Source organism: Rana temporaria, chromosome 2 (assembly GCF_905171775.1).
Source record: "Rana temporaria chromosome 2, aRanTem1.1, whole genome shotgun sequence".
Taxonomy (NCBI): Eukaryota; Metazoa; Chordata; class Amphibia; order Anura; family Ranidae; genus Rana; species Rana temporaria.
Genome location: NC_053490.1, coordinates 371524257 through 371549426, shown reverse-complemented (window position 1 = coordinate 371549426; position 25170 = coordinate 371524257). Strand labels below are relative to the sequence as shown.

The 25170-nt window shown below is 45.2% G+C and overlaps 1 protein-coding gene across 2 annotated transcripts in view; it reads left to right on the top strand.

Moving 5' to 3' along the window:
* The window catches only part of DEF6 (DEF6 guanine nucleotide exchange factor), a 111765-nt gene that overhangs the window by 24045 nt on the left and 62550 nt on the right, over window positions 1–25170 (top strand). The window lies entirely within an intron of this gene.

Below are 25170 nucleotides of genomic sequence, written 5' to 3'. Positions count from 1 at the left end.
ATGTTCTACTTTTTGTTATAAAACAAATCAAATAAAATCAAACTTCTTCATATATTTAGACCAAAATGTATTCTGCTACATGTCTTTGGTAAAAAAAATAAAAATAAAAAAAAAATCCCAATAAGTGTATGAATTGATTTGCACGAAATTCATAGCATCTACAAGCTATGGTATTGTGAGATTGGGGGATCAGACTTCAAGGGTAGATGCGTTTTTTCAGTGAGACGCCAATCCAATGCTGAGTTTTTAAGGGCTGGTAGCCCACTTTTATTTAAAAGTAAAGTTCAAAGAAAACAAAAGTAGCCCAATAATTCAGCCTCCCGGCCTTCACATTTGCCATCTGGCTGTTCAGGCCTTTAACTTAGGCCCCACGTTCTGCTCCTCAGAACTACCAGCTTCTTAGCCATAAGCACACGTCTAGCTTACGTCCTGCTGCAGCTAAGCACACACCTAGCTTATCTCTTGCTGCTCCAACAGTCATCACCTCTGCCTCCTGCAGAGATGCATCCACTCTGTGACTTCTCTCACAGAGCTTTTGGGAGTCACCTGACTCCTTAGCACAGACCTTCTGTCTGTGGGGTGGGGCCCTGAATGCTGCTCAGATCAGCCTTTAAAAACCCAAAACACAGCTGACCAATTAATATGTGTTTCTTTACAGAATCTGGCGTAAAACAGCAATTTCTCACCCAGCACAAGGTCCTATCCTCACAGTATATACATTTGAAAATCGATCAGTCCTGTTGTACTGATGACCATTTCATTTCTTGAGGCCCCAAAATGCCATGATAGTACAAATAAGCACCCCAAATGTCCCCTTTTTGGAAAGCAGACAGTCTAAGGTGTTTAGTAAAGGCATGGCAAGTTTTTTGAAGTTGTAATTTTTCATAACAATATTTTGGAAAATTAAAGGGGTTGTAAAGGTAAAAAGAATGTCCCCTAAATAGCTTCCTTTACCTTAGTGCAGTCCTCCTTCACTTACCTCATCCTTCGATTTTGCTTTTAAATGTCCTTATTTCTTTTGAGAAATCCTCACTTCCTGTTCTTCTGTCTGTAACTCCACACAGTAATGCAAGGCTTTCTCCCTGATGTGGAGAAAACCTCTTGAGGGGGCGAGCAGGCAAGTCAGGACACTCTCTAGTTTGCAGATAGAAAAGGGAGCTGTGTGTTAGTGGGCATCCTGACACTCCTGCTCGCCCCCTCCCCCCACAATTCGTTTTTTTTTCCACAATGATTTTTTTCAATATACTGCCAACAGTGCAGTACAGCGTCATCATATGACAACATTGTGACACTGTACTATTCTAATGGGGATTATTATTTTTGTTTTGCACTGTTATTGCTTGCAGTGATGTTCACTGTATAAACAGTAGTTTTGGTAAACCCATTCATGAACAGCTTACTTATAGTAGTGATCTGTGATTGGCTACAGCTAATAATATGGTACAGGTAGCCAGGTACCATGTGATTGCTGTGGACCAATCACATATGCAAATGCTGTTCATTAATTGAAAGCCATTCATGACAGGTTGCTTACATGTAACCTATCATAGTAATCACATGATACCCAGTTACCGGTAACAGTAATAACAGTAATCCACTGTGTCCAGTGGACACATCGATCACAGGAGGAACGCACTGCATGCTCCTAACCCGGAAGAGGCACAATCACGTTTATATACATGACTCAGCCTGCCCATGCCGCCCCTCTACAGTAAATGTACTGTGACAGGTAGACAAGTAGTTAATATGAACTTATTTGAAATTTAGAATTCTTGTCTTACCAACATGCATCTCTTTCCTCTAACTTATGGCAAATGTGATAAAAAAAACATTGCAGCATTTCTACATCACACACCTCAGACCTTTTGATTAGGGGGCTGGGGTTTTGCAGGAGTAATGAGGTAGAATAGAGGGCACTGCAAAGGCTGGGTGTACTATAGTACATTTCTAGGGGTACTGTGAGGGGCTGAAGGCATTATGGGTGGCTGGGGATTATTTTAGGGGGTTGGAAAGCCATATGGGAACTGGGGGTTCTTAGGGGCACTGCAGATTATAATGGAAGGTTGGGTGGCACTATGGGAGCTTGGAGGCACTGTGGGACATTAGGGGACCTGCAGCTGGCTGGAGGCTTAGGAGGAAGAAGACCATGGCCTGGTAGTGGCTCGCAGCCACTGCTTCAGAGGGTGGATAAAAAAACTGCTGCAATTGGCAACTGCTGCAGCTTTTATGGACCATCAAAACCGTGAAAAAAAAGGGTCATTTATGAGAGCTGGTGACTTTGATATATCAGATTGAATGTACTCTGCATAGAATCAAAGACCAGGTGAACTTTCCACTTTTAAAGAGGAAGTAAACCCTCTCTTTTAAAAAAAAAAAAAAACCTGCAAGACAAAGGCATAACTTACTTGAGAACGAAGCCCCCGCATCGGTTCTCGCATACCTCCTCCGTTGCCGCCATGATACCCAGAGTGACTTCCGTGTATCGCTGCACCGGACTGGTCGGAGCAGCAATAACGCCAGCGCGCCGCAGACATCAGTGTCCTCTTTCTTGGAAATATCTCCTTAATAGGGATGAGCCGAACACCCCCCCCCATTCGGTTCGCACCAGAACCTTCGAACGGACCGAACGTTCGTGCGAACATTTAGAACCCCATTTACGTCAATGGGAACGTTCAAATTCAAGTTGGAGCGCAGAAATGAGCCCGCTGCAAAGTATTGCATCAAAAATTTTAATTAGATGCCCCTGTTAAACAGGGGCAGAAAAATTGTGCCTTAGGCACTGGTGCTGGTGTTACAACACTGCAACCCCCTCACAGATACTCTAGTTGGAGCGCAGCAATGAGCCTGCTGCAAAGTATTGCATCAAAAATTGTGATTACACGCCCCCTGTTAAGCAGGGGCAGAAAAATTGGGCCTTAGGCACTGGTGCTGGTGCCACAACACTGCAAACCCTCACAGATACTATAGTTGGAGCGCAGCAATGAGCCCGCTGCAAAGTATTGCATCAAAAATTGTGATTACACGCCCCTGTTAAACAGGGGCAGAAAAATTGGGCCTTGGTCACTGGTGGCGGTGCTCAGAACCAACAATGTTCTTACAAGCTATCAGCAAGATCATTGAGGAGGAAAAGGATATTCACTCAGCATAACAGGATAGTCACTCAGCATAGGCAGTCTTGAAGGGATCTGACATTTCAAAAAACATTACTCGGTTACATCAGCATCAGGTGCTTGGTAGCTGGTGGTGATCCAAGCCTGATTCATTTTTATTAAGGTCAGTCGATCGACCAAGTCGGTGGAGAGGCGCACCCTGTGATCAGTTACAAAGCCTCCAGCAGCACTGAATGTGCGTTCTGAAAGAACGCTGGATGCAGGACAAGCCAGTAGCTCAATTGCGTACTGTGCAAGCTCTGGCCAGTGATCCATCCTCAAGACCCAGTAAGCCAGAGGATTTTCAGGGGGAAAGGTGTCCAAGTCTGATCTTGCCCCTAGATATTCCTAAAACAGACGCTGGCGATGGTTGCTGGAACCGGTCATACCTTGGGGCTGCAGACTAAAAAATTGTCTGACCGCATCGGTCAGACGGCCACCTTCTCCACCGCTCCTTCTGTGACTGACCGAAGCCTCAGCAACACGTTGCCCAGGACCTGGATTTTGTAACCCCCCAGTCTCTGGGAACGCGTTGCACAGACCTTTCTGCAAGGCCTCCCGAAGATGTTTCATCTTCTGCTCCCTCTACGCCGGCAAGATAAGGTCTGCAACCTTATTCTTGTAACGTAGATCAAGGAGAGTTGCCAGCCAGTAATGATCCCTCTCCTTGATAGCACAAATACGAGGATCCTTCTGCAGGCTTTGCAGGATCAGGGAGGCCATGCAGCGTAGGTTTGCTGAGGCATTCGGTGTGGAGTTCTCTGGGTCACTGAGGACGACATGATCCGCAGCCACCTCATCCCAGCCACATACAAGTCCATGGGTTCCTTGGGACTGTAATTGATCTCTTGAAGACTGCTGCTGATGCCGAGTGCTAGGCTCCACCTCCATGCTGACACAATCCTCCTCCTCCTCCTCCTTCTTCTCTTCCTGTGTGATAGGCGGACAAGCAGGAACACTGTTTGGATAAAGGGTGCCTTGAGTGGTAAGGAAGTCCTCCTCTACCGCAACCATGGAGCCGCAACCATGGACCGATCACCATGCCATCAAATTCACAATCACCAAAAATGCCAGCCCAAAAAAGACAAAACCGGTGACAACTCACTGGACTAGATCTCAGAAGAAGCTCCACTCGGAACTCTTCAAAACAACATTAGGGAACAAAATAAAAACAACCCAACAAAAACAAACAGCCACAGAAACACTTGACGCCGTCAACAAGGCGCTACTACAGTCAGCTGACTTAGTAGCACCAAAACGCAAAACTTGCATCCGGAAAAACAACTCCAGCTGGTTTAATGACCAGCTGACGTTGCTAAAGCAAGAGCGTAGAAGAGCAGAAGCTGCGTGGAAAAGGTGCTCGTCAGATAAAAACCACACCATTAACAAGATAATAACAAAGAAATATCACAAAGAAATCTTCACGGCCAAAAAAAATCATTTCTCCAACATCATCGCAAATGCCCTTAACCGCCCCCGAGAACTCTTCAAGCTGGTCACTCAGACTATGAATCCAGCTTGTTTAGAGGCCCCCAATTCTGATTCACAAGAATTTTGCAACGAATTATTGGATTATTTCATTAATAAAATTGAAAAAATCCGTGAAAGTATTCAGCAAAATGGAACCGTCACCAACTCCCCTCCAAATCACAAACCTAATACCCACATAAATCCATCGCAACCACCAAAGTTCACTCTAAAACCCATTTCCATCGATGCCACTAAAAACATCATTGGGACTCTGCGTAATAGCACAGCACCCAATGATATCATCCCCACTAAACTGCTGAAAGAAAGTGCCGATATACTGGCACCAGCTATCACGCAGCTCATTAACCAATCATTCAAGGAGGGCATGGTGCCCACCTTGCTAAAACAAGGTACAATAAAACCAATTCTAAAAAAAACTACCCTCGACCCCAAAGACCCAAACAACCGGAGGCCCATAACAGCTCTAAATGTCTTCTCCAAGGTAATGGAGAAAGTAGTTGTACAACAGCTGCAACTGCATTTAGACACCCATAAATTACTCGATCCGTTTCAATCAGGCTTCCGTCCGGGTAACGGAACAGAAACAGCGCTGCTTAAAATATGGGATGACACTCTAGAGGCCGCAGACGAAGGAGAATCTTGTCTCCTGATACTGCTGGACCTAAGCGCGGCTTTTGACACTGTAGACCACGGACTACTACTGGCTAGGCTAGCTGAAGTAGCCGGAGTCGCTGAATGTGTTTTACCCTGGTTCTCCTCCTTCTTGGAAAACCGATCACAAATAGTGAAACTGGGGTCTTTCACTTCTGGAAAACGTTCGGTGTCATGCGGAGTCCCTCAGGGATCTCCCTTATCGCCCGTATTGTTTAATATCTATCTTCGCCCTCTCTTTGAAATCATCAGTAACCAGAAGTTACTTTACCACTCCTATGCAGACGACACACAACTGTATTTCCGCATCTGCAACAAAAAGGATCATTCTCTTGGACTAGAGAAATGCCTCACTCTAATAGATAACTGGATGACAAACAGTTATCTTAAACTCAATGGTTTGAAAACAGAACTTCTTCTGTTTCACGCTAACCGGAAAAATCACCCCGCGTCAACATGGACTCCCCCACCCATTCTGGGTAAAACTATCACCCCTAGCACCAAAGTCAAAAGTCTCGGAGTCATTTTCGATACCTACATGACAATGGATGCACAAATAGGGTCAGTAGTCAGCGGATCCCACCATCTGCTGCGCCTACTACGCAGACTCACGCCCTTTATCCCGAAAGAGGACATTGCAGTGGTGGTGGGAACAATCATCAATTCCAGACTCGACTACGCAAATGCCCTCTATCTAGGACTCCCCAAATACCAAATCACTCGTCTGCAAGTCGTTCAAAATACGGCCGCTCGACTAGTGACTGGGAAAAAAACATGGGAATCAATCTCACCTTCACTGAGATCCCTTCATTGGTTGCCGGTAAAAGACAGAATCACTTTCAAGGCACTCTGCCTAATACATAAGTGTATTCAAGGCAACGCCCCCCAATATCTATGCGAAAAAATAAAAGCCCATAACCCCAATCGCATTCTGCGATCCACCAATCAAAACCTCCTCCAGATACCCAAGGCCAGATACAAGTCCAAAGGAGATCGAAGATTTGCAGTCCAGGGACCTCGCCTGTGGAATGCACTACCAACCACCATCCGACTGGAGTCGGACCACTTGGCCTTCAGGAGAAAGATTAAAACCCATCTCTTCTGAGGTCAAGGGGTTCCTTACCCATGAAATGGATACAGCGCCCAGAGGCGATTCAGTTCGCATGTGTTGCGCTTTACAAGTCTCTCTCTCTCTCTCTCTCCCCTCTTCCTCCCTCTGTTCTGCCTCAAGGGCCCTGTCCATTATTCCATGCAGCGTGTGCTCCAACATGTGAATAAGAGGGACAGTCTCACTGATGCATGCACTGTCACTGCTCACCATCCTTGTGGCCTCCTCAAATGGTGACAGGACAGTGCATGCATCCCTGATCAAGGCCCACTGGCGTGGGGAAAAAAAACAAGTTCCCCTGATCATGTTCTGCTACCATATTGGCACAGATACTCATTGATGGCCCTCTGCTGTGTGTGCAGCCGCTGCAGCATGGCCAACGTAGAGTTCCACCTGGTGGGCATGTCACAGATTAGGCGGTTCTTGGGCAGGTTGTATTCCCTTTGGAGGTCTGCCAGCCGAGCACTGGCATTATATGACTTTCCTGGCCTGCTTCAGGACATCCTGTAAGCCCGGGTACCTGCCCAAGAACCGCTGCACCACCAAATTAAGGACATGAGCAAAACAGGGCACATGGGTCAGTTGTCCCTGTCGCAGGGTGGAGAGGAGGTTGGTGCCATTGTCACAAACCACCATTCCTGGCTTAAGCTGGCATGGCGTCAACCACCTCTGAGCCTGCCCCTGCAGAGCTGACAGAACCTCTGCCCCAGTGTGGCTCCTGTCTCCCAAGCACACCAGCTCAAGCACTGCATGGCATCTCTTTGCCTGCGTACCTGCGTAGCCCCTTGAACGCCTATGGAGCACCCCTGGTTCCGAGGACACATCAGCACAGGAAGAGGCCACAGAGGAAGAAGAAGAGGAGGGGGTGGAGGAGAGAGGTGTGTCACAACCAGTAGTAGCATTTTGGAGGTGTGGTCCTGCGTCCTTCCCAGCACAGTCACCCAATGCGCCGTGAAAGATAGGTAACATCCCTGTCCATGCCTGCTGGACCATGAGTCAGCGGTAATATGCACCTTACCACTGACCGCCCTGTCCAGCGAGGCATGGACATTGCCTTCCGCATGGCGGTAGAGAGCCGGAATCGCCTTCCGTAAAAAAAAGTGGCGTTTGGGAACTTGCCACTGAGGTACCGCACATTCCACAAACTCACGGAAGGGGGCAGAATCTACCAACTGAAAAGGCAGCAGTTGAAGTGCTAGCAATTTAGCTAAGCTAGCATTCCGAGGATGGCTGGGAGAGAACTTCTTTCGGCGCTGCAGCAGCTGGGGCAGGGAAATTTGCCTGGTACAATCTGCCATTGGTGTACCGATAGTAGATTGCCCGCATGTACTAGGCTGTGACACACCTAATTCTACACCTTCAGTCCTATCAGTGCAGGCTTCAGAGAGGACTGAGGGTATAGTGGGGTTGGAGATCCCAGCTGATGAGGGGCAAGGGGAGGTCCGCTTTGTTCTTTGGTGTGGGTCTTTGAGGTACGCTTGCCAACAAACTGCATGGCAGGTCGACATATGTCTGGTCAAGCATGTGGTGCCCAAGCGGGTGATGTTTTGGCTACGCGAGATACGCTTGAGACATATGTTGCAAATAGCAGCAGTGCGATCTGATGCACTCGTCTCAAAAAAGGCCCACACCAAAGAACTTTTGGGATAACGCTGAGACACAGCAGCGTCCTGCACATGCGTAGCTCTGCGTTCTGATGCATTCAGTGTGCTGCCCTTAAAGCGGATGTCCGCTCAAAAAAAAATATTAAAAGCCAGCAGCTACAAATACTGCAGCTGCTGACTTTTAATATTAGGACACTTACCTGTCCAGGAGTCCAGCGGCGTCCGCAGCAGAGGACGAGCGATCGCTCGTCACCCTGCTGCTCCCCCCTCCATCCATGGTGAGGGAACCAGGAAGTGAAGCGCTCCGGCTTCACTGCCCGGTTCCCTACGGCGCATGCGCGAGTCGCGCTGCACCCGCCGATTGGCTCCCGCTGTGTGCTGGGAGCCGAGTGTTCCCAGCACACAACGGGGGACGGACGGGATGTCTTTTGCCCGTGACGTGTGGCCGGAAGTAGGTTCAAATACCTGTCTTTAGACAGGTATCTGCACCCCCTCCCCCCTGAAAGGTGTCAAATGTGACACCGGAGGGGGGGAGGGTGCCGATCAGCGCGACTTCACTTTAGAGTGGAGATCCGCTTTAAGCTGGCCCGAGGAGGGCATCCTGCCTCGTTGGAGAGTGCCTGTGCCTGTGCCTCCTCCTCCTCCTCTCTCCTATCAGGCACCTACGTAGAGTCAGTGACCTCATCATCCCCTCCTTCCTCATCACTGTAGAAAACCTGGCAGTATGCTGCAGCTGGGGAAACATGACTGCCAGATTGCTGTCCTTCTTGGGCACCCCTTCTCTCTGGGCTCACGTTACTGCCTTCCTCTATCTGTGTACCATCATCGGAGCCTTCAAAACGCTGCGCATCCTCATGCAGCATGTACCCAACACTGTGGTCAAACAGTTCGAGGGACTCCTCAGGAGGACATGGTGGGGCTAGGGAAGAAATGAGTGATGCCATTGAGCAGAGGGAAGAGGACGCCTTGGCAGCTACTTTGCCGGACAAAGTACCCTGAGCCTGGGTGAGAGAGGATGAGGAGGATGAGGATGGCTTGGTCATCCACTCTACCAAGTGTTCGGCATGTTGCGGCTCAACACGGCCAGCTGTCGAAAACAAGGACGAGTGTGTCCAACGGCCACGTGCTGATGAGGATGCACCGTGTCCATGACCAGCATTGTTTCCTCTAGACGCAGAGCCTGCTTGCCCTCGTGACTCTCTGCCTCTCCTTGTTGTCCTTCCAGACATACTAACGGCCTCGTAGCTTTAGGTGCAAACTGCAGAGGACACGGGCAGTACACACCAAGTAGTTTTAGGTGCAAACTACAGAGGACACGTGCAGCACACACCAAGTAGCTTTAGGTGCAAACTACAGAGGACACGTTCAGTACACACCAAGTAGCTTTAGGTGCAAACTACAGAGGACACGTGCAGTACACACCAAGTAGCTTTAGGTGCAAACTACAGAGGACATGGGCAGTACACACCAAGTAGCTTTAGGTGCAAACTACAGAGGACACGTGCAGTACACACAAAGTAGCTTTAGGTGCAAACTACAGAGGACAAGTGCAGTACACACCAAGTAGCTTTAGGTGCAAACTACAGAGGACATGTGCAGTACACACCAAGTAGCTTTAGATGCAAACTACAGAGGACACGGCCAGTACACACCAAGTAGCTTTAGGTGAAAACTACAGAGGACACGTGCAGTACACACCAAGTAGCTTTAGGTGCAAACTACAGAGGACACAGGCAATACACCACGTGAGAATACTGCAGCTAGCACAATCAACTGCCTGCCAGTAAATTAGGAAGAACTGATCTATCTAAACTATACAGTGTATAAATATATGTACAACACCTGGGATGTATATATATTCTCTACACACTGTAACTTTAACTGACTAGCCTGCCTGCTCTATCTACCTAGAAAAAAAGACACTCTCTCTCTCAGACAGATCTCTAACCACCGCCGCAACACACTACACAAGGCCGACCTGCAGGCGGCCTTTTATAGTGTGGGGCGTGTACTAAACCCCCTGAGCCATAATTGGCCAAAGCCACCCTGCGTTTTTTGCACGCTGTGATTGGCCAAGCATGTGGGTCATAGTGCATGCTTGGCCAATCATCAGCCAGCAATGCCGCAGTGAATTATGGGCCGTGACGCGCCACTCGAATTTGGCGCGAACATCCCATAACGTTCATATTTTGACGAACGGTCGAACATGGGTTCGACTCGAACATGAAGCTCATTCCTACTCCTTAACCGTGTAGGTTAACCACTTAAGCCCCGGACCAATATGCTGCTAAATGCCCAAAGGCGTTTTTACAATTCGGCACTGCGTTGCTTTAACAGACAATTGCGCGGTCGTGCGACGTGGATCCCAAACAAAATTGGCGTCCTTTTTTCCCCACAAATATAGCTTTCTTTTGGTGGTATTTGATCACGTGTGCGGTTTTTATTTTTTGCGCTATAAACAAAAATAGAGCGACAATTTTGAAAAAAATGCAATATTTTTTACTTTTTGCTATAATAAATAAGCGTTTATCGATTGGTTTGCGCAAAATTTATAGCGTTTACAAAATAGGGGATAGTTTTATAATTTTTTTTTTTTTACTACTAATGGCGGCGATCAGCGATTTTTTTCGTGACTGCGACATTATGGCGGACACTTCGAACAATTTTGACACCATTGTAATTTTCACAGCAAAAAATGCATTTAAATTGCATTGTTTATTGTGAAAATGACAGTTGCCGTTTGGGAGTTAACCACAGGGGGCGCTGTAGGAGTTAGGGTTCACCTAGTGTGTGTTTACAACTGTAGGGGGGTGTGGCTGTAGGTCTGACGTCATCGATCGAGTCTCCCTATAAAAGGGATCACTCGATCGATGCAGCCGCCACAGTGAAGCACGGGGAAGCCGTGTTTACATACGACTCTCCCCGTTCTTCAGCTCTGGGGAGCGATCGCGAGGGGGCGGGTTTCCGACCGCCGCATGTAGCGGGGGGTTTCCCGATCGGACCCCCGACCCGCGGAAAGGTGGGGACGTACATGTACGCCCATATGCCTGTACGTGCCATTTTGTACATATACATGCGGCGGTCGTTAAGCGGTTAAGGAGATATTTCTTGGACCTACAGGTAAGCCTTAATCTAGGCTTACCTGTAGGTCAAAGTGGTCTGTAAGGGTTAACAACCACTTTAATCCTGTTTGTTTTGCGGCTGCTTGTCTGTTTCTTAGTTTTTCTTTTCATTAAAACAATGATTCAAAATCCTTAGAGGTGTTAAATCCCAAACCAAAAATGTTATATATTGCAGCTTACCAGTCATTACATATAGTGGCTGCATCAGTTTTATTTTCTTTGGCCTTTTTCCCCAGTTTTCAGCTGGTAATCTGGTCCGTAACAAACCTTCTGTAATAGTGTATTAGCAGCTTTAAATAAACCAAACAAATTGAAGCCACACTCCACCTCACACTTTAAAATCGGTTACAGCAAACAGTTTTTTTCTTTTGGCATAAAAGGTTTTGTGTGAATAAATAAAAGCTGATCATTTTAATCACCACTGCAAGTGTTAAGTGATTTGTCTCATCTACGTAAACTGATACATTCTGCTGGAGAGCTTGGGCTTGTGAAAAACAGACTTGCTGGCTGGACCACCAGATGAAAAGAAAGAAAGCCTTAAAAAAGGAAACTAATATCGCCATCATATCTAAGAATTGGTAAGCTGCAATATAATAAATGATTGCTTTGGGGATTTATACTGCTTTAAGCTGAATCTCTGAATGCTCTAATCAGAACTTATTCATCTATCACTGGTATTTATATAGTGGCATCAATTTTTGCAGCACTTTACATATTGTACATACACATTAGACTCTGCTATCAAGGAGTTTACAATTGTAAGGTCCTTATCTCACAAGCACTAGTGCCAATTTAGATAGCAGCCAATTAACCTACCAGCATGACGTTGGAGTTTGGGAGGTAACCAGAATACCTAGAGTAAACCAACATAAGCACAGGTAGAACATGCAAACTTCATTCAACCAAAAAAATATATATTCTATTAGATGGGCACCTTAACGACCACAACATACAGGGGTATACACTGTACTACTAACATATAAGTGACACAGGGGGGGCTAGCATTCCCAGACTTTTACAAATATTATTTAGCAGCGCAAATAGTCACAATAGGGAGGTGGTTAAATCCCGATGGATATAATCCCACTACAATGGTGGAGGCTGCAGTGGTCCAGTCTGTAGAGGCCCTGCAGGTATTACCATTTCGCGGGAAAAAATGTGGGCAGGATTTAACTCCACCAATGATAACAGTAAAGGCATGGAAAGCCGGGTTGGCAGGGGAAAGAAACTCAAGAATAGATATATCTCCAAATACTCCTTTATGGAAAAATCTGGAGCTCATACATCTAGCTTCCATTCAAGATCCTAGAGCGTGGACAAAATACGGAGTTAAAAAAAAAAAGTAATTCAGGAGGGAAATGAGACAGAACTGGAATGTGCCTGAGAGCTATTTTTTTAGACATATGCAGTTGGTGCATGCCCTGTCAGCTCAGTTTCCCGAAGGTATTCCACAACTAACAGAGTCAGGTTTAGAACAAATAGTGAGAAAGAAAAAGGAAAAAGGATTGATTTCAATTATTTATACCCATTTATTAAACACAGATTTACCAGATATGAATAAATTATGGGACTGTTGGATGAGAGATGTACCAAATTTATCAGCAGAGAATTGGGGGGAAATATACAAATTTCCATTCCAGATTTTAGTCTCACTACGGGATAAACTAATTCAATTTAAAATAACACATAGGAGTTACTATGCATCGTACAAAATGTCCAAAATATCTCCAGCAAATTCACAAAATTGTTGGAGATGTGCAGGCACCCCGGGAAATTTTATTCATATATTTTGGACATGTCCAAAGATAAGGATATTTTAGAGAGAGATCCTGCGAGTTATTGATAAAGTGACCGCAGTTCCACTCGACTTAGAGGCAGAAACCTGTCTACTGGGACTAGTGGAAGAAAAAAAGGCCCCTATAGAAAGAAGAACGCAGGTGGACTGTTACTTTTTTATGCAAGGAAAACAATAGTTCTAAACTGGAAGAGGGTGGAAGCTCCCTCGGTAATGCAATGGAAAAATTTGGTAAATAGCAATCTATCGCTATACAGGGAGATATATTGTAATAGAGGGAATGAAGAGAAATATAGGAAAGTGTGGGCGAACTGGATAGAAAATACTACGATAGCTTCGGGGTAGGATGAGAGGGAAGGGAGAGGAGGGAACAAGAAGAGAGAAAAGAAGGGAAAAGAACAAACCAAGGTATGAAAGGGATACCAATGTATAGTTTGACTGTAGGTGAATGTGATGAAATTATGTTTTTTTAAGATATTTTGGAGTAATGTGTAAAATGTATATATTTTGATATATGTTTATATGGATATGGAATGAACAAGGAAAATGAATAAAGAGATTTGTAAAAAAAAAACATATACAGTAAGCACACACACAGGTTGGACTTGTATCTTTTTTCAACCTCACCAACTATGTAACCAAGTAAGAAGTGCTAACCACTAAGCCACACTGCTGCCCAGCCCTTTCTTCCTGGCTTTTTCTGGGTGCCAGTCTTCAGCCATCTGGATTGACCGGTGCGGGAGTTGAGTGATCTTGGCACACTGGGAGTCTGCCAGAAATGTAAACAAAGCTGCACATGCACAGCTCTGTGTACGTTTTGCAAAGAATTGTGAACAGGCAGGTACATGTATTTTATTGCAGAAGAGATTTTGCATGTTTGCAATAAAGAACTTGCCTGTTCGAATTTTTTTTTTTTTTTAGCCTTTAGTTCTGCTTTAAAAGTGCTACAAGTACTGAGAAATTTCTGATGGTCTTGCTAGAAATGCAGTTTATTCCTTATTTTGTTAGTAGACTGACAATAATGGCAGAGTTTCTTCTGCTTTACTATATGAGAGCATCCGCATTTCTTTTTCTCAGTGACTACTCTTTGTTTACATGCTGCCCACACAAACATCAGTTCACATATTTTAAATATTTGTATTTTTAGGGCCCATTCACACTGCTCCCATGCTAAATGTTTTGTTTTAGTGTGCGGGCAGCTGTCAGTTTTTGGCTGCAGTCAGCCATGGTGAGAGGACAATGTAATGTTCATGTGAGCTGCATTGCACTGTAAACAAGGCACAAAGAAAACAGTAGTTTTCTATGGGCTAGATTCACATAGCCCGCCCTAACTTTGCGGCGGCGTAGTGTATCGTGTTTACACTACGCCGCCGTAAGTTAGCGAGGCAAGTACATGATTCACAAAATACTTGCCTGCTAAGTTACGGCGGCGTAGCCTAAAGCGAGCGGGCATAAGGACGCCTAATTCAAAATAGGCTGAGGCCTAATTCAAAATAGGCTGAGGGGGCGTGTTCTATGTTAATTTGTGTTGACCTGACGTGATTGACGTTTTTTTGGAACGGCGCATGCGCCGTCCGCCTACATATCCCAGTGTGCATTGCGGCAAAGTACGCCGCACGGGCCTATTGGTTTCGACGTGGACGTAAATGACGTAAATCCCTATTCACGGACGACTTACGCAAACAACGTACATTTTTTTAAATTTTGACGCGGGAATGACGGCCATACTTAACATTGGCTACGCCACCTAGGGGGCATGTTTATCTTTAGGCGGCCTATCTCTTACGGAAACGGCATATCTTTACTGCGACGGGCAGACGTATGTTCGTTAATAGGCGTATCTAGTGATTTACATATTCTACGCCGACCGCAATGGAAGCGCCACCTAGCGGTCAGCCTACATATTGCACCCTAAGATAGGACGGCGCAAGCCGTCATATCTTAGATAGGTTTAAGTGTATCTCTGTTTGAGAATACACTTAAACTTAGGACAGCGCAAATTCCGAGTTAGGTCGGCGTATCTACTGATACGCCGGCCTAACTCTTACTGAATCTGGCCCTATGTGTCCTAGTAGTAGCTGCCATTAATCCACCACACTATGTACTAACAACAAGCCCTTAATTTGTTTTTTTCAACGAATACAGTAAATAACAGCTTTGTTACAGTATCATTGCATATTTTTCAATTCCATATAGTAACAGAAAACACAAAAAAGTGCACAGTTGCTTACACATCTTGGGCCAGATTCACGTAGAATCGCGGCGGCGTAACGTATCGTAGATACGTTACACCGCCGCAAGTTTTCATCGCAAGTGCCTGATTCACAAAGCACTTGCGAGAAAACTTACGCCGGTGTCCTCCGGCGTAAGCCCACGTAATTCAAAGGGGCGTGTGCCATTTAAATTAGGCGCGCTCCCATGGACGTCCTCGACTTTGAGCCGTGATATCTGAATGATGCCTGCAGCTACAGGCATCATTCAGATATCATCTTTTAGAGCCAGCGATTCTGTGCACCGTAAGAATGATCATAGCGGCAGTTCCGCTACTTGATCGTTCTCAAGGGCGGCGAGAGGGGACATCCCCCCCCTCCCACCGCCCTCCGGTGCTTCTACTGACTCACCGATGCGATTGGTGAGTCGAAGAACAGATCCGCCGGCCCAGATGCCTACCATAGATATTTCCGGTGGACCAGATGGAGTCTCTATGCTCGTCGGAGGCCGGGCACGATGTTATGACGTCACGCCCCGCCTCTGCATTAAAAAAAATATGCGCCGATTCGGCTAAGAAGCGGTAATCTTTTCTTTTTTGGGGGGGGGGGATTTCAGGCTTCCCAGCCTAGAGGTGAGATATGGGGTCTTATTGACCCCATATCTCACTGTAAAGAGGACCTGTCATGCTTATTCCTATTACAATGGATGATTACATTCCTTGTAATAGGAATAAAAGTGATATATATATTTTTTTAAATATCAAAGTAAAAAGTTTAAATAAAAATGAACAATAAAATTATTATTTTTTTAAAGTGCCCCTGTTCCCGGTAGCTTGCACGCAGAAGCGAACGCATACATAAGTCCCGCCCACACATGAAAACGGTGTTTAGACCACACATGTGAGGTATCGCCGCAAACGTTAGAGCAAGAGCAAAAATTCTAGCCCTAGACCTTCTCTGTAACTCAAAACATGTAACCAGTACAAAAAATTCAAGCGTCGCCCATGAGGATTTTTAAGTACGGAAGTTTGGCGCAATTCCACGAGCGAGTGCAATTTTGAAGGGTGACATTTTAGGTATCTATTTACTCAGCGTAACTTGATCTTTCACATTATGTAAAAAAATTGGCCTAACTTTAATGTTTTGTTACTTTTTTAATTCATGAAACCGTTTTTTTTTCTACAAAAAAAAAAGGCTTTCGAAAAATTATTGCGCAAATACTGTGCGAGATAAAAAGTTGCAATGACCGCTATTTTATTCCCTAGGGTGTCTGCTAAAAAAACATATATAGTGTTTGGGGGTTCTGAGTAATTTTCTAGCAAAAAAATATGATTTTTGCATGTAGGAGAGGAGTGCCAGAATAGGCCTGGTAAGGAAGTGGTTAAAGAACAATAAAATTATAAAAGAAAACAGTATATTCAAACTTTACAGCCGCTTACTTCATGTCATGGTCTTTCATTTTGCACTCCTGTGACCTGTTTTCACCGGAGAGCAGTCTGAAGTTCGCTCTCTGCTGACCTCACTGTCATCATTCAAGCCAGCGCGTCATCCCGACTTCCAAGTGTGGATCTGCTAGCTGCCTTAACTGATGGGAGTCTCAGCAAACCGCTGACACGGCAGCTCAGTGCTCCAATGAGCGTGGACGAGCAGAGAGGAGAGACGCTGACTCAAAGTCAGCAGCTCTCCTCTCTGGGATCTGCGAGAACTGAGCCATCGGCAGTGTTTGGTGGCTCGGTTCTCAGTGCAGAGGCGGCGGGGACAGCTGCAGCATCGGTCTGATGCTGCATCCACATAGGTAAGTATGAATCTTTAATCTTAAAAAAACATACTTACAAGATTTAGGGCCACATTTAAAGCAGTTCTTCACCCTAGAAAATATCCTGTAGCTGCTGACTTTTAACAACAGGCCACTTACCTGCCCAGGGATTCAGCACTGTTCTCACCTGTACTAGTTCTTAGCCTTCGGGTTCCCAGAGCAGGCATCCTAACTGTGAGCAGCTGGCTGTGCTGCTTACAGCTTCACAGTCGGCTGTCCACTGGGCATGTGCAAACCATGTGACATGTCCCAGAAGACTGCAGAGAGGGAGGGGGAGAGGAGAACTGTCAAAACGAGGTACCCCCCCCCCCCCCCAAAAAAAATGACCTGTCAAATGCAACAGAGGATGAGGGGAGGAGGTCTTAAAGTTCTGCTTCAACTACGGTACTTCTGCCATGGACGTCCTTGGGTTTTAGTAGTTATACTCTACGGGATGATGCCCGCACCTACAGGCATCATCCTGGTATGGATCTTTTCAGCCTGCAATTCCCTTTGTAGCAGAAGTGATTACAGTGGCTAATTAGCCACTTGATCACTTCTACGGTTGGCAGAACGAGGTCCCAACCTCCTATCCCGCCGCCTTTCCCGGACTCTTCTGTCCCATTGCGGAGCCTGCGGCAATTGCTGCACTGATGTTATTCCTCTCTCTCTGTAACCCTGGAAACCCGAGAGCGACGAGTATTTTGCCATTAAGGTGAAAAAACTTGAGACTTTACAACTCCTTTAAATAGAAGAGTTATAGTAGTGGGTGTGGTCAAATTGGGGGCAGTAGTTTCTGAACCTACTCTACCCTGAGTCCAGGAGTGCATAATACACAGATTATTATGAAATACTTTATTGTTGTACATATTACACTTATGCAATTAAAATTTCATGTGCTGAGCATTTCATTTTTATTTATGATTTATTATTTTGTCATCATGTGGGCACCTTCCTTGTTTGCACTGCATCATTTATGAGGTTTATGTGACCTGCATTGACATTAATGTCATGACATTGAAATTAATATTCACATTAGGTTAATTCCAGCAGCCATTTTGTCAGTACATGTAGAAGTTCCATATGTCAAATGATAATCCATGGCAATGAGTATGGTTTGAAAAATGTGTAGGTCAGAACACAGGAAAGTCATTAAAGGGTCACTAAAGGAAATTTTTTTTTAGCTGAAATGACTGTTTACAGGGCATAGAGACATAATAGTTAACTGATTCCTTTTAAAAATGATTAAAAATTGATAAAAAAACAATCATATAATGTGCCTGCAGTGTAGTTTCGTTTTTGCTGTTGTTTGCTGGTTCTCTGATGTACAGAGAGCCACTAGAGGGCAGTCAGCCAATAGAGAGCAGTGATACTTTGTCTAAAACTCCTCAGCACCAATCCAGTTTAGTTTTCCACACAGTAATCACACCTCCTTGATTAGTGACCACGTGAGAAATCTCCCAGTACTGTGGTTATCAGGAAACAGACAACCAGGAAGTGTCCAGAACAGAGAGGAATTACAGCAACATGAAAGCAAAAACGAACAATGAGGACATGAAACCAGGACTGCAGTAAGGTAAAGGAAGCTATTTAGCTAAAAAAAAAAATTCCTTTAAATAAAACTGAGAGCATGGAAGATACATAACATACAATATAAGGCTCTGTTTCCACTACTGTGAGTTGTTATGCGACTTGATACATGTGAAGTCGCATGACAAGTCAAAACCCATGTATTTCAATGGTCCCCGTTCTAATCGCATGACTTTGCATCAAAAATCGTGCGACTTTGGGGTTGCAATAGTGGAAACAGCCTTAGTTATGTGTGAACTTGTGCATTGAGCAATCATTGCATTGTTACTTCAAATATGTTAGATTAACTGTAACGTGTATCTGATGTTTCTAGGTTCTCTGTGTTTCTTTGTTTCTCCTTGATTATGTATATCGCTTGTAAGTGATCTAGGCTAGTGCAGCAGCTTTTATGTAGCAGGAAAACCTCAGTAGAGCAGGAAGTAAAAGAGGAACGGAAGTGGTGAGGGTGGGGAAAAGTCATAACTATGCAAGGCATGAATATACAATATATCTGTGCTTCTCTTTAATTCCTGCATTTTGGTCAGAGTTCTAACCTATATAAGTAGCTCTGAACTGCCGGTATAAAGATGGCTGTGCAGATTAGTTGCTGGCAGGTCACACTCACAAACTTTATGTGTATTTTTATAAACTTTGTTTATTTTCAAAATGCATTTTTCTGTCCAACATAAAATATTACAATATTATTTTTTACGTTTTTAAGACTTGTAGCTGAAAGTCAGACAAACAGCTAAATACAGAATTAATCATGTGAACTGCATTAACTGTTGAATGATTTGTAATTATGTCTACCTAGTCCAGCCTTTTTCAACCAGGGTGTCTTGAGGTTTATTCAGGGGTGCCTTGGCTAAATGTCTAAACATGTATTAACATTGTATACAAGCCAGCAGGTGGATAAAGACTGCCTTTTAATTACAAAAAGACACAGGTTTTCATTATGCACCATTAGGACTTTCTAGACACTGGCATCCTATCAACCAATGATGTCATCAGTTGATAGGAGAATGTCTATCTCCCTCAGCACTAGGGTCACATTGGCGGACTGATGGAGAGAATTAAAGGGGTTTTAAAGGTTTGTTTTTTATTTTCTAAATAGGTTCCTCTAAGCTAGTGCATTTTTGGTTCACTTACCTTTTCCTTCGATTTCCCTTCTAAATGTTTTCTTTGTCTGAATTTCTCACTTCCTGTTTCTCCTCAGTTACTTACTGAGGAGCGACAGAAAGTGAGAAATTCAGACAAAGAAAAAAAACACTTAGAAGGGAGATCGAAGGAAAAGGTTAGTGAACCAAACAATGCACTATCTTAAAGTAACCTATTTAGAAAATAAAAAACAAACCTTTAAAACCCCTTTAAGGGAGAAAAGAAACAGGAATGCTAGTCAGTACCAGAGTGCAAAAGTGTATTTGCTTTGGAAGAATACATCACCTCTAAAGTTGGGTGTCTTACCTGTGGATGTTGCTACATTATGTAAAACAATTAGAACAGTTTTTTACATTTAAGAATGGGTGCCCCGAGACTGTGCATAATTTTAAAGGGTGTCTTGAGATTGTCTATAATTTTTAAGGGTGCCTAGACTAGATCTAATCTAAGTAACTAGGCAGGTAGCACAGCACTTTTCTCCCCTGCAATTCTAGGCAGCACAGCTTTGTTAAAAAGATTGTAAAGCTTCACTTTAAAAAAAAATAAACATGTCATACTTGCCTCCACTGTGTAGCTTGTTTTTCACAGAGTGGCCCCCGATCCACGTCTTCTGGGGTCCCTCTGCAGCTGTCTCCGCTCCTCCCCGCACCAGCTAACCCCCTAGGAAGCGCTCTCCCAAGGGGGTTACCTTACGGGCGCGCTCCCGAGTCCTGTATCCGGCATCCAATAAAGCAGGAACACAAATTGTCTCTGGACAGCCACACTCTGAACAAATTGTAGCCTTTATTAAAAGAAGGACAGCACTACAAGTCACAGCAAAGTAAAATAAAACCCAACTGCTGATGCGTTTCGCACTGAAAATAGTGCTTAGTCATAGCTGTTCCCACCTGGAGCGGCTATTCCCTTATCCGGCATCCAATAGCCACCGACTACAGGACTCGGCCCTGCCCTCCGGCTTTCGCATCATTGGAGTTGATTGACAGCAGCGCGAGCCAATGGCTGCGCTGCTATCAATCTATCCAATGAAGAGCCGACATCAAGCGCGTTCCTTGGCCCACAGACAAAATGTTCTGCTCTTTAGCTTACATCAAGTTTTTGAGTGGTGTGGGAAATCTTGTGGTCCCACAGCACTGTGCGTTTCCATCAACCACATTTTTAGAAAAAGTTCAGGGATATTTTTTTGCATTTCCTGCAGGCACAGCAGCCCAGTCAATTGAATGGGCTGCTGTACTACCCACCCAAACGCAGCACATAGGACTTGCAATAGTGTGAACCTAGACTGACACTGCCTGCTAATTAGATTTAATAGCAGCATAATATTAATAGCAACTGGTTATCACTGTGTTCTCACCTCCTTTAAGAATGTTTACAGTGGTATGCCAGTTTTATGTCTATGCTTTGCAGTAACATATGTTAAAGTGCATAGTACCTGAGGAGCTCAGTTGTGGTGCCATTCATTTTAAGTGACATCCCAACTCACCTTGCCAACACAATACAACATGTGCATTTCAGCACACCGCAATGCACAGATGTGAATCATTTGTAAGTTGTGGTGTGCTGCATTGAACAAAAAGGAGCATGTCCCTTTATTCATGCATTCTGGTGTTGGTGGCCCATTTTAAAATGAATGAGTTGCCTTACTGCAGCACTTGTTTCCATGTGAAATAATTATGGTAACGTGCATGCGGTATAGTGTGGCAAGTGTGAATTTGGCCTTATAGTGCCACGCTGTGGGAGGGTGATGACCCTGCCTTTTCTATGAGAACTGCTTTGCAGAGCATTACAGTAAACTAATATAAGAACAGATGTAGGCAGTTGTATGCAAAAGTTTAGGAACCCCTGATAATTTTCCATGATAGTCATTTATAAATATTTGGGTGTTTGGATCAGCAATTAAATTTTGATTTATCAAATAACTGAAGGAAACAGTAATATTTCAGTAGTGAAATGAGGTTTATTGGATTAACCGAAAATGCGCAATATTCATCAAAACGAAATTAGACAGGTGCATAAATTTGGGCACCCCAACAGAAAAATCAAATTACTACTACAGACACTTCCTATAGCCTGTAATGAGTGTCTGGATTCTGGATGAATGTATTTTGGACCATTCCTCCTTACAAAACATCTCCAGTTCAGTTAGGTTTGATGGTTGCCGAGCATGAACAGCGCGCTTCAAATCACCCCACAGATGTTCAATGATATTCAGGTCTTGGGACTGGGATGGCCATTCCAGAACATTGTTCTTGTTCCTCTCCATAAATGCCCATTTGAGCCGTGTTTTGGGTCGTTGTCTTGTTGAAATATCCAGCCCCGGCGTAACTTCAACTTTGCTCAACATTATTCTCAAGAATCTGCTGATATTGAGTGGAATCCATGCGACCCTCAACTTTAACCAGATTCCCAGTATCGGCCCTGGCCATACAGCCCCACAGCATGATGGAACCTCCACCAAATTTTACTGTGGGTAGCAAGTAGGGTTGTCCCGATACCGATACTAGTATCGGTATCGGGACCGATTCCGAGTATTTGCGGGAGTACTTGTACTCCCGCAAATACCCCCGATACCGAAATAGAATACTTGGAACCCCCGTCACCGTTACGCCGCATCCCGCCGCCGTTACTCCGCATCCCCGCTGCCGCCGACTGGGTAATACGGGCGGGGAACATTACAGCTTTCATTTGAATAGCTGTAATGATTCGCGCCGCACCGCGTATAGACACTCCCCCTTGCTCGGTTGAACTGTCCAATTTCGAGCGAGGGGGAGTGTCTATACGCAGTGCGGCGCGAATCATTACAGCTATTCAAATGAAAGCTGTAATGTTCCCCGCGCGCATTAACCAGTCGGCGGCAGCGGGGATGCAGCGGGATGCAGGTAAGGGGGACATGGCTGGATATGGGGGGGAGACATGGCTGGATATGGGGGGGAGACATGGCTGCATGGGGGAGACATGGCTGCATATGGGGGGGAGATATGGCTGGATATGGGGGGACATGGCTGCATGGGGGGGACATGGCTGCATGGGGGGGACATGGCTGGATATGGGGGAGACATGGCTGGATTTGGGGGGGACATGGCTTGATATGGGGGGACATGGCTGCATATGGGGGGGCATGGCTGCATATGGGGGGACATGGCTGGATATGGGGGGGCATGGCTGGATAATGGGGGGGGGCATGGCTGGATAATGGGGGGACATGGCTGCATATGGGGGGACATGGCTGCATATGGGGGGACATGGCTGGATATGGGGGGACATGGCTGGATATGGGGGGACATGGCTGCATATGGGGGGGACATGGCTGGATATGGGGGGACATGGCTGCATATGGGGGGGGGGACATGGCTGGATATGGGGGGGGACATGGCTGGATATGGGGGGGGACATGGCTGCATATGGGGGGGACATGGCTGCATATGGGGGGGACATGGCTGCATATGGGGGGGACATGGCTGCATCTGTGGGGGGACATGGCTGCATTTGTGGGGGGACATGGCTGCATTTGGGGACACATTTAAAAAAAAGTATCGGTATTCGGTACCGGCGAGTACTTGAAAAAAAGTATCGGTACTTGTACTCAGTCCTAAAAAAGTGGTATCGGGACAACCCTAGTAGCAAGTGTTTTTCTTGGAATGCTGTGTTATTTTGCCGCCATGCATAACGCCCCTTGTTATGACCAAATAACTCAATCTTTGTTTCATCAGTCCACAGCACCTAATTCCAAAATGAAGCTGGCTTGTCCAAATGTGCGTTTGCATACCTCAAGCAACTCCGTTTGTGGCGTGTGTACAGAAAAGGCTACTTTCGCATCACTCTTCCATACAGCTTCTCCCTGTGCAAAGTGCGCTGAATTGTTGAAGGATGCACAGTGACACCATCTTCAGCAAGTTGATGTTGTTGGTCTTTGGAGGCGGTCCGTGGGCTGTTTTTGACCGTTCTCACCATCCTTCGCCTCTCCAATATTTTATGTGGCCTGTCACTGCTGGTCTTAACAAGAACTGTGCCTGTGGTCTTTCATTTCCTCACTATGTTCCTCACAGTGGACACTTTGATAGCTTATATCTCTGCGATAACTTTTTGTAGCCTTCCCCTAAACCATAATGTAGAACAATCTTTGTTTTCAGGTCATTTGAGAGTTGTTTTGAGGCCCCCATGTTGCCACTCTTCAGAGGAGAGTCAAAGAGAACAACTTACAATTGGCCACCTTAAATACCTTTTCTCATGATTGGATGCACCTGTCTATGAAGTTCAAGGCTTAATGAGTTCACCGAACCAATTGTGTGTTCTAGTGTTTTCTCGATACCGATACTAGTATCGGTATCGGGACCGATACAGAGGATTTGTGCGAGTACTTGTTCTCGCACAAATGCTTCCGATGCCTGCCCCGATACTTGGTCCGCGGAGCCGGCGGGCTGCGTCAGTAGGCGGAGCAGGCAAGTGGCGTCGGTGGGCGGAGCAGGCAATCGGCGTTGGTGGATGGAGCAAGCAGGCGGCGTTGGTGGGCGGAGCAGACATGCGGCCTCAGTGGGCAGAGCTGGGGGAGTGGTCGGACGGCCTCAGTGGGGAAGTCAGCTGACCGGAGAGCGAGTCCTCACCTGCAGCAGAACTAGGTGAGGATAGTGATATTGACACTGTGGTAATTCGGACTTGGTGCTGGCATAACTATTAAATATGTATATTTACCACTTTTTATTTAGCTTTACTTGGGATGATTTGTGAAGCTAAGAGTCAGATCTGACCGTTGCAATTTTCACCTGCCTGACTTTTTGCTAGTCAAACATGCTGTCTTCCAGCTCCTAGGTAACGTTTTGCTAAAATAAAATTTTTTGCTCCATGTGCTTGTTCAGGCTTGGTTGGGTTTCTGGAGAAGAGCAATCGTACAGTGGGGATCGAAAGTTTGGGCACCCCAGGTAAAAATTTGTATTAATGTGCATAACGAAGCCAAGGAAAGATGGAAAAATCTCCAAAAGGCATCAAATTACAGATTAGACATTCTTATAATATGTCAAAAAAAGTTAGATTTTATTTCCATAATTTACACTTTCAAAATTACAGAAAACAAAAAAATGGCGCCTGCAAAAGTTTGGGCACCCTGCAGAGTTAGGGTGCCCAGATCTGCCCCGGCGCACCGTATCTGAGATACGCTACGCCACCGTACCTTACTGCAGTTTGGTTCGAATCCATAAAGATTTTGCGCCGTAAGTTACGGCGGCGTAGTCTATCTCTCGCGGCGTAACGGCGCGTAATTCAAATCGACGAGTACATGAAAAAAAGTATCGGTACTTGTACTCGGTCCTAAAAAATAACTAATTTCACTACTGAAATATTACTGTGTCCTTCAGTTATTTGATAGATTAAAATTAAATTTCTGATCCAAACACCCAAATATTTATAAATGACAATCATGGAAATTGTCAGGGGTTCCTAAAATTTTGCATACAACTGTATTTGCCAAGATTCTTGCTTGGAGCCGCATAACAGCATTTATTTATTTATTACATAGTATAGAATTCTA